The following is a 10,976-nucleotide window of genomic DNA, read 5'->3' on the forward strand; positions in this document are numbered from 1 at the left end:
CGTTCCTCTCTCTCTTTCTCTCTTTCTCTCTTTCTCTGTCTCTTTTTCTCCTTCTCGTCATGCTATAAACAAGTCAGGTTGCCTTGCCTTGCCATGGCTGGCTCGCGATCAAACGTGTCACTTCCTAACGCATTCCTAACGTTCCATAACGTTCGAACCCTTTGTATCTTGACTTTTTCTCGTGTCTTTAGCAAAAAAAAAAAAAAAAAAAATATATAATGAAAAAGAAGCAAAAGGAAAAAGAAAATTTACATCGACCATGCGAATGTTATACAGGCATTAATTATTGGCTTATAGCGATTCAGATCGTGTTATATAGCGTGTAATCATAGTCAAAAAGACAGAGAGAAAGAAAAAAGAAGAAAAAAAGAAAAAAAAAAAAAATAAGAGAAAGAAACGAATCCACAAAAATTCTACGTACACGCGATAACTATACGAGTTGACGTCGATGGACAGACGGAAGGAGATGAGCAATCGAATTTACAAATTATAACGAACAATGTCTTACCTGCATCGATATTTTTACAGATCGAAGTTGGACCAAAATGGCGATTCGAACGTTCATCTATTATTATTTTTGTCTTTCATCCAGCTATCTACGTTCCATTTCTTCTCCTATTTCGTATTCTCTTATCTTTTCATTTTTCTTTTTTTTCTTTTTCTTTTTGAATAAGTCTTACAATACGAAATTCGATCGGAAGAAGAAAATTTAAACGAAAGTTCGATGCACTCAACTGTCGGTGAAGTTCTCTCGAAAGAACGTAATCGTTTAGGCCATTACCAAAAAAAGCTTTTCAACGATGAGTCATACGATCGTCGCAAGGTGCTTCGTGGCGAAAGGAAGACATTCTCTTTCTCTCTCTTTCTCTCTTTATCTTTCACACTCTTTCTCTTGCAAGGATTAAGTGCGAAGCTAACGCGAACGGTGCGTAATATCGTGTGGGTGTTACTGAAATGGGTGAAGGCAGTCTCATAGGTTACAATGGCCGACCGACCAGCCGGCCGGCCGGCCGGCCGGCTCCGCATCGCGTCGCGTCGATACGCGTCCGCAACGCAACAAGTGTTAACCCACGCGTGCCACCGCATAAAACATCGGCATGCGTATAAATAAACGTGACAATGGCGAACCGCGAGAATCGTAATATACGCACAAGCGAATGGACGCATGACGATGGCGATGAATAACGGAGATGCCAGTAGATTCTACGTGGGTTGAATACTGAACGAAACGGAAAGAAAGACAGGGAGAAAAAGAAAGAGAAAAAGAGAAAAAAGACAGAGAAAAGAGAGAGAGAGAGAGAGAGAGAGAGAGAGAGAGAGGATAGGAATTTTGTGTATTCGCAAACTCGAGTCTTAACCAACGACGAATGCAACAATTTCTCATTCTCATTCTAACTTTAAACGCGTTGTTTTTTAAAGAAGAGATAAAGAGAGAGAGAGAGAGAGAGGAAATAACAAACAAGCGAATAAAAAAGTCGTATTAGAGAACGATACTCTCCTTGAAGATAAGTATCGAATTTCTAAACACACGAGGCGTTCTAAACACTAAGTAAGGTAGAGCCGTACGAACTTTGATCTCACTCCTTCCTTGCTCCTTTTCTATCTCTTTCCCTCTCTCCCTCTCTCCCTCTCTCTGTTTCTCTTTCTATCCCCATTCTCACCCAACTAGTTGTCGATCTCGATCGAATTACCGATGTTTTCCACCGTGAGAAAACGATCCTTCTGTTACGACTGAATCTCAGACTCGAAGAGTGATCTCGTAATCGGTCAAGGTCAAAAGAATTCGAATTTCAAAAGATCCTCCTATTAAAGTATTTCGAAAAATAGAAAGAAATAAGAAAGACGAGTCGAAAAAGAAAAAGGATAAACAGAGATAGCGGAGGAAAAAGGGGAGGAAAAGATACAAAAAAGGGGGGGAGGAGGAGGAAATAAATAAAACCCGGAAGAGATCTCAGCCATTACGAATCCTTGCAAATGAATGCTCTCTCTCTCTTTCTCTCTCTCTCTTTCTCGACGTTGAAGAAACACTATTCTCCTCCTTCCTCGTCACCTCCATACCTCCACAATAACAACAACAACAACAACAACAACAACAACAACAACAACTACGACAACGCGTATCATTTTCACGATGGACGAGAACTTTCACTCGGGCGAGACGGTGTTCCCTTTGTTATGGGGATCCCGTGGTTTCTTGCTGCATCCAACGATTCTCACGCACTCCCTTTCCCTCCTCCCCCTTCTCCTCCTCCTCCTTTTCCTTTTCCTTCTCCGTCACCTCCATCACCTCCTTCTCTTCTCTTAACATCAAGTGAGAACTTTTTTATTACTTCTCTTTTTCTTCTTCTTCTTCTTCTTCTTCTTCTTCTTCCTCTTCCTCTTCTTCTTCTTCTTCTTCTTCTTCCACAAAGATACTCGAAACAACTACGAGAGATCGCGATTTTCGATAATGAATCTCTTAAAGCGGATGCTGATGTTGCCTGTTGCTATTGCTGTTGCTGTTGCTATTGCTGTTGAAGATTTTGCTGGCTTCACTGATGATTTTGAAAAATCATCATCGACCCGGCAATAATATTTCTCTTCCGTATGAAAGCGAATACTCTTGGAACTCTTCTTCATATATTAGTGTATGTGTGTGTGCGTTTACGTACATAACGTCATGGTCCAGACGGAAAGATTTTACTCGAGATACGAACTAACACTGAACTAACCATTCTCGGACGACGTAATATGTATTATAATGTCTTCGTCCTTTTGAACTTTTCTACAAATCTTCGTTATCTTACTCGAATACATTTGATTGTATATATTACATATCACATTTACCTAAACGTTTTGATTTCTCTGTTAAGTATGCATCCAAGTATAATAAAAATAATATCATTAATATTTCTACATATATGCAAACGGAATATAGATATGTATATCGTAAGAAAAATTTGTCTTGCATTTTTATCAATATTTTATAAATATTTCTCTCGTAATACGGACAATTAATTTTTATTTCAGACAAATATCTAGATACTATCATAGAAAGGTTTGAAAAATTCGTTTTTGATATTTCCGAGTATCTTCAAATATTTCTCTTAGATATATAGATACGAATCGTATTATTTTTACTTTGACATAAATACATCCTGTAAAATCCTGCTAAAAATGATATGATGATTAAAAAAAAAAAAATAGATAAATGAATAAGAAAAAAAAATATATACATATATGTATCTCTGTGTTAGTATTTTTTTACTCATATTATTCTGAATAAAAAAAAAAAAAAAAAAATCGTCGTTCGCGATCTTTTTTTGGTCGAAACTCGTGAAACATCTTCTTTTGTAATATTTAATAGCGAATAAAAAAAAATTGTTTACTTAATAAAAATCAAAGACGAAAGGAGGAGAAGGAGGAGGATTCGTATCTCGGTCAAGTGTAAGTACGTCATACGTTGGTAGTCTTAACGTGTAAACGAAGACTTGGAACGAACGAAGAGAGGACGATTACCCGTGCAGTAGTAATAGATTGCTAACGTGACTGGCGAAATCATAATGATTTAGTGCTATACAAGCAAGCGTTTAAAAGGCAACTCGTTTGATGGTTAACGTTAAACACAAATGAGCGAGTTCTGAACGAATCAGAAAAGACGTTTCTTTATTTTAATTGTTCCTACTTGTATTTTTCGTAGTATGTAAATTTTATACTTCATAAAGTGAAAGATATAAAGAGAGAGAGAGAGAGAGAGAGAGAGAGAGAGAGAAGAGTGCAATGAAAAAAAGTAAATCGGATATAACATCTAACGAACGTTGATAACTATACGTGAAAATTTTATACTCTTAAAACGATTTATTTACGACGGACGATCGCTAATTGCTAACGATCTTGAATATTTTACGAGAGTATAGGTGTGTGTGTGTGTGTGTGTGTGTGTGTGTGTGTGTGTGTGTGTGTAGAGGTTAAATATATACGAATCAAATATGGCCGACAATTGTTCGAAATTAATTTTACACGAACCTATATAGATATTACAAGCAAGTGAAATCGTCAAGAATATATAAATAACATCGACATTAAATTTAACTAGTCTTAAACAATTATTTATCACGTATTAACGATCTATAATTTTAGATTGTAATATTATAAATGTCTAAGATAAAAAGAAAAACAGAAGTGAAAAGAATAATAATAGTTTTCTAAATTTACTGTAGAATATAAAAGAAATGTAATTCAACGTTTAAACGTAATGAAATGTAAATGTAACTAGTTCTTTGAGAAAGATCGAAAATACGTGTCTGAACGATTTATGGTCTCAACAATATTATAATTTACCTGTCCGTAAGATAATAAAAAAAAAAAAGAAAAAAAGAAACCATACAAAAAATAAAAAAAAAAAAGAAAGAAAGAAAGAAAGAGAGGAGAGAAAAAGAAGAAAAAAAGGAGAGGAGAAAAAAGAAAATGAAAAGTTACGGAGCATAATTTAGACTAATCGATTTAAAGGATATTATATACTTCCTGTCTTTCTCTCTCTAACAAGTGTTCAAGTGCGGATAGACGGATAGACGGACAGACGGATAGACGGACGGACCGACGGTGGGCTGGTTTTGTACACGAGTTATGTCCGTCACGGGAGAACAAGAAATACCGTGGTAGAAACGCGAGCCTGCGTAAATGGTGGCTGTCAACAAAACTAACTATAATTTATGGCTCGTTTAATTAGATATTCCTCTTTCTATAACGTATACGAATCGGTTTGTTATTGGTTTCTTGTTTGTGAGCAACGCCGTCGAGCACGTGTGTACCAAGTGCCAATAAAAAAGAAAATAAAGAAAGAAAGATATGAACGAATAAAAACATTCGGAAGAAAAAAGGAAATTTAAAAAAAGAAAAATATATATATACATATATATGTATAGAAATGAATAAACGAAAGATCGTTCTACTCGAACGTTTAATCAAGACAACCGACGAACTTCCGTTGCATTTTCTTTAGATAAGCCTTCCCGATTTTGCGTCTCCAATCGCGTTTTCTTTTACATTTTAATATTCTCTTAATTTTCTTATAAATTAAACAAGATGAATAATAGTGAGAAAAGAGAGAGAGAGAGAGAGAGAGAGAGAGAGAGAGAGAGAAATCTCAATGTAAAGTAAAAAATTTTATATCAACGTAAAGCAAAATACAAATCTATTTTATATACGGCATATAAGGATTTCTAATTAAGTGTGTTCTCTTACTTTTCTTCTGTACAATATAAAATAAATAAAAGATATAGAAAGAGAAAGAAAGAAAGAAAGAGAGAGAGAGAGAGAGAGAGAGAGAGAGAGAGAGAGAGAGAGAGAGAGAAATGTGTTCTATCACTATATAAGAAAAATTCTTCCTATTTAATTTCCTTCGATCCAAATCACATATAACTTCCTTTCTTTTCTTTATTTTTTTTTTTTTTTTTTTTAAGATGCTCGTTCCAATTACGTTTTTAATGAATTATAAATTAAAATAACAAGTCTACTGAAATATGAATTTCAATTACGTACGAATTCGAAAGGCAAATCGAAACGATAATTATCTTAAGAACATAACAAAAAAATTCAAAGAATGTCGCAGCTTGTTATACGATATTTCTTGAGAGAAGAATGAATGAATATATATATATATATATATATATATATATATATAATTCGGATACTCTCTCGCCATGGTATTTGGAAAGCACGAGTTACCATAAGAAATAATAAAAAAAATATATCGTGCTCTCGAGGGTAATTAGGACGCTTTTCTCGACGCGTTGACATCTCTCTCTCTCTCTCTCTCTCTCTCTCTCCCATGAGAATTCGTGTCTTTGCTCTACTCTTTCTAACGAGTTTTAATCGTTAATCTTGATTTCCACCGTACATCTCAGCTATTATTATCAATTGCAAAAGATTCTTCAACGGTACAGATATTCGAAAGATGATCGCGCTTGGTATCAACGAAAACATATGACAGATATTACGAAATAATTGTAATGAGTACCTAAAAGAAGAGAGAAAGAGAGAAAGAGAGACAAAGAGATTACGAGTTTCCCATATAAAAAACGATTTAGAATTGAATTTTCGTGGCAAATTCGAAGGCGTATCTAAATGGGTAATAACAATGAATAAACGGTGTTTAGAAAAAGGGCCCTTGAGCCTTATTATATAAAATTACACGTAAAACTTAAAGGAATACAACGATACAAGAACATGTACACGTACTTGTACACGTACACTTATGCATGCGACAGAGTATACATACATACATACATGTAATACGTATATCTCTATATATATATATATGTGTGTGTGTGTGTGTGTGTGTGTAGCTAGACTAACAACAGTCGCAACGTGCACAACGGCACCACAGTGGAAGCTAGCTTGGACAAGAGCGTTGTGGTTGCCTTTAGTGGAAGGACAGCCGTATGGATAACCGACTAAACGGTAAAACGAACCGCAACAGCTGTAATTTCTTCTACGATAAATTGCCGTCCTTTACGTTTATCACTATGCGCATATAGTTAAGACATTTATTTTCCTTCCCTCTTGCTCACCCTCCTCCCTCTTGCTCCTACCCTTCTCCCTCACCACCCCACTCAACCTAGCAATTGAAAAGCATGCTCTCCATTATCTTTCATCGTTTCCTACCGTTCCATTTATTTGCCTCGTCGTTTAACGCCAACGTCGTCTTCGATCTAATTTTCTAATATAAAGAGAAACAGAAACCGTGAAAACGATTGCAATGGTTAGGGACACGTGGTAGAGGGTGAATACGTAAGGAAAGGGGGATGGAGAGAGAGAGAGAGATTTAATCTGAAAAATATTTCTTTACGAGAACATAGTGAGATACGGCTAATGAGAAACAGAAAAGTGTGAAAAAGATTCGAACGTGTGATATTCACGTGTGAATACCCATCAAATTTTCTAATCAATATTATATCGATACAATTTTCTTATCGACAGGCAATCGTAATCTCGTTTAACGTAGGTTATATCATATTGTATCGTTATTAAATTCTTCGAAATATTTCGCAACTGTTATTCATCCGATCGTTAACGTCGAACAATACCGTGAGTCGATTATTGCTGATGTTTTATGTTACTTGATGAGAAGATCGAAGAACGTATATATGCGTGCGTGCGTGCGTGCGTGTGTGTGTGTGTGTGTGTGTGTTTGTGAGCATACGAGCAAGTAGAACGAAGAAGAGAAAGACAAGTCTCGACTAATTTTTACATGCGAATCAATTAGAAGTTAACGACCTTTGGCTCGTGAATTTCGAAGCTGTTGTCAGGCGACGTTTAACACGTCACGCGTTTCTATTGTCATAAATTCGTTCACGAAGAGCGAAGAGAGAAAAATAAAAAGAAGAAGAAGGAGAAGATAAAGAAGACGATAAAGAAGACGATAAAGAAGAAGAAGAAGAAGAAGAAAAGAGAAAAGAGAGAAGAAAGAATTTCGACTATTAAATTTCCTTGAAAATAAATCAACGTTACTCTACGAAGTTACCGTTGACCATCTGTCGTAAATATGTTTTTCTCTTCGTCGGCTAGGATCGATTAGTTACGAAGAAAAGCCATGGAAAATCTTAATTTACATACGTATATACATACATACATACGTCATACATACATCATATATACTTACGTACGTACGTACATATATACATAAGTCGTAGGTCGATCGTCTTCAAGTACACGCATACGTCCTCGAAGTTTGAAACCATGCTTTTTCTTTACTCCAACTGCGTACCGCAGTCTCCAGACCACAGAGAAGAAACCGCATATCGTCGATGGGATCGACGGTAGAAATACATATATGAAAAATTTCACGAGACAACGTAGAATGTACATATGTATATTAACGGTAGCGTCTTATGGACGATGTAAATTATATAAGGAAGAATAAATAAAAATTTGATAGATACTCTCTCTCTCTCTCTCTCTCTCTCTCTCTCTTTTTATTTTTCTTTTTCCTTTCTTTTTTCTCTCTCTCTCTCTCTCTCTCTCTCTCTCTCTCTCTCTCTCTCTCTGTAACAACTCTCGTTTGCTTACTTCGTAAGTTACTTCGTATTTCCTCTTATCGATCGTTATTTTTAGAATGACGTAACGTTTATCTCGAGTGTTTTTCTCGAAGTGATGCTGCGGCCACCCAGGACGAGATGAAAAGAGAGAGAGAGAGAGATAAAGAGAGATAAAGAGAGAGAGAGAGAGAGAGAGAGAGAGAGAGAGAGAGAGACTTTTCTTACCGTCGATCGTGACTTCTGCTCTCCAGAAAAAAAAAATAAAGAAAGAAGACAAACAAAAAAATGGAAGTAGAAGAAGAAAAAAGAAAGAAAGGAAGGAAAAATAGAAAGAAATAAAAAAAAAAAAAAAAAATAGGCGGAGCTCTTAGCTCTTAAACATTGCATCCCCAGTAGTGCTCCGCCCTCTTCTCCGACTTCGATTCCTCGGAGTAACTCTTCGTTTACGCAATTTTCTACTCGCTCGACGATAACGTATAACGAATAATATTCTTCGTGGATTTTCTTTTTCATACGTTATAAACAGAAAAACGAAAGAAAAAGGAAAAGAAATACACGAAATAATTAATAATAATTACGGTCATTCCCAATTGTAAATCAGATAATACGAATAACGTTCTCGATAAAAACGGAAGATTAAAAAACAGAAAGAAAAGAAAAAAAAAGAAAGAAAAAAAAAAAAAAGAAACGAATCGTTGTACGCAAGTACGGGCAAAAATGAAACGTTAAAAAAAAAATCTATAGTATTTATTTTGAATTTATAATATTTATTAGAATCGAAATCGAGATAGAGATCTCAGCGATATACATAGATATACTTGGATATATCTCGTGCGGGTTGTTTATTTCGTGCTGGCAAATGAATTTTTTGCGAGTCTATTAGATTAAGTTTGAAGAGAAAGTACTGTGTATCTCTCTCTCTCTCTCTCTCTCTCTCTCTCTCTCTCTCTCTCTCTCTCTCTAGGCGATTTTCCATGTCGAATATATAAACGACTTTATTAACATTGAAATTTTATATTAATAATACTGAAATTTATTGGATCGAAACGCTTTTACGATATCGAATCGAGCTTCTCCTTCGTTCAAGAGAGAGAGAGAGAGAGAGAGAGAGAGAAAGAGAGAGAGGAAAAATAAGAAAGAAAAAGAAAATGAAAACACCTTTCTATAGAACGGAGGAAGACAAGCGATGCATGCAAACAACTTTCCCGCCCACTATTTCTCCCGTTTGCTTCGTAATTGCTCGTACGATGGGTCGGTCAGGTGGATTCTCGAGACGTGGATACATCATCTTTTTACTGCCAACTCTAGGTATTTCTAAGTGTGCGACGTGTACGCGGAGTAAGGAGAATTAGAAACGTGTCATTTTCGAAGTAGTATACTCATCTATCTCGATGACTCTCGCGGCATCTTTTACACGTGTATGGACCATGATCCTTGACTCTCGTTATTCTTCAACAATGTTTTTCAAACGGATCGAATTCATTAAGAAAAGAGAGAGAGAGAGAGAGAGAGAGAGAGAGAGAGAGAGAGAATATTTTTTGTTAATGATGAAACGACCATTGAAATATTTCTCTCATTAGTAATGGGGATTATTGCTACGCGTTTTTTTTTTTCTTTTTTGTTTTTTGCTTTTTTTCTTTTTTTGTCGAGAGTTGTGTTCTTCGAGATAAAAGAAAGAAGAAGAAGAAAGATAGGGAACTTGAAGTATAGACGTAATACACGCATAAGAGAGTAACTTCCGGTCAGTAATTTTAAACTATTCATTTCTATTCATTTCTCTTGACAAGAGATAAGTGAAATTTGCATACCATTGACTCTGTTCGTACGTTCATTCAAAGAAAAAGGAAGGACACGCCTTAAGTAGTATATATGAACTACTCCTCGTAATTATTAAAAAGGCTATGAAAAGAAATGAAGACTCTTACGATATATCGAATTGTAAATAGAAATAGAAATAGAAGTAGAAATAGAGAAATGCTTATCGCGTACGTCGGACATTTTTTTGCGGTATTATTGAAGAAAATGACGTAATCGTTGAATTTACTCGCGAATACTAATTTCTTCGTATGTATATAATATATATATATATATATATATGTATATAAAAAATATATATATTGAAGTATTTATACCAGTATACATCAACATAAACATAAATTAATATTCATATTAGTTGTCTATATTTATAATAATTCGATCGTAAAGATTTAATATCTCCTTTTTTCTTTTTCAAGGAAATTAAAAGAAAATTACTAAATATTACAACCATTTTACGATCGTTTTTAAAAAAAATATTATTTTAGTGCTAGAAATAGAAAATATTATTAAGTGCGAATGAAATATATGATTGTTATTACGTTGATCAGTTTTTGTTAACGATCATTAATATCGCACGATCTTTAAGATCGATACGATCGAAGGATTAAATCGAGCTCGTTGATTTGCGTGTGATCAAAGAATGAACGACTACGATTCTTTTTTTGTTCATTTCTTTTTCGTTCTTGTTTCCTCTTTTTCTTTCTTTTTTCTTTTATAATCTCTTTCTAATCCTTTAAGTCGAGTTCGGCAAAGAGAGTTCGGCTCATATTAATTAGTCTACTTCCATTTCGATGGCCTGCTTTTAGCGCGGGACCTAACGTCGAGAAATCTTCATTACTCGATGTCGAAAGGTCAGAGAAAAGCGAGATTCTCCTTAATTGTATCTTACACGCGCTTTTGAACTTCTCCGTGTCTTTCTTAACTGCTCTACATTTCGACGATTAACATCGGTGCAAAACGATTTCTTCTGCAGAGATCGACTCGATGAAGAAAGAAAGAAGAAGAAGAAAAAAAAAGGCAACGAAACAAAAAAAAAAAAAATTGAATGAACGAAAAATAGTAAAGCCAAAAAGATATTCGATACGTCAGAAAATCAGTAGATAGGTTCTATGTAATTATCGTGAAAAAAAAAAAAAAAAA

The 10,976-nt window shown here is 35.0% G+C and overlaps 1 protein-coding gene across 5 annotated transcripts in view; it reads right to left on the reverse strand.

Moving 5' to 3' along the window:
• Positions 1-10,976, reverse strand: part of LOC122631094 (CCR4-NOT transcription complex subunit 6-like) — a 527,872-nt gene that overhangs the window by 404,063 nt on the left and 112,833 nt on the right. The window lies entirely within an intron of this gene.

Source organism: Vespula pensylvanica, chromosome 8 (genome assembly GCF_014466175.1).
Source record: "Vespula pensylvanica isolate Volc-1 chromosome 8, ASM1446617v1, whole genome shotgun sequence".
In the NCBI taxonomy this organism is placed as follows: Eukaryota; Metazoa; Arthropoda; class Insecta; order Hymenoptera; family Vespidae; genus Vespula; species Vespula pensylvanica.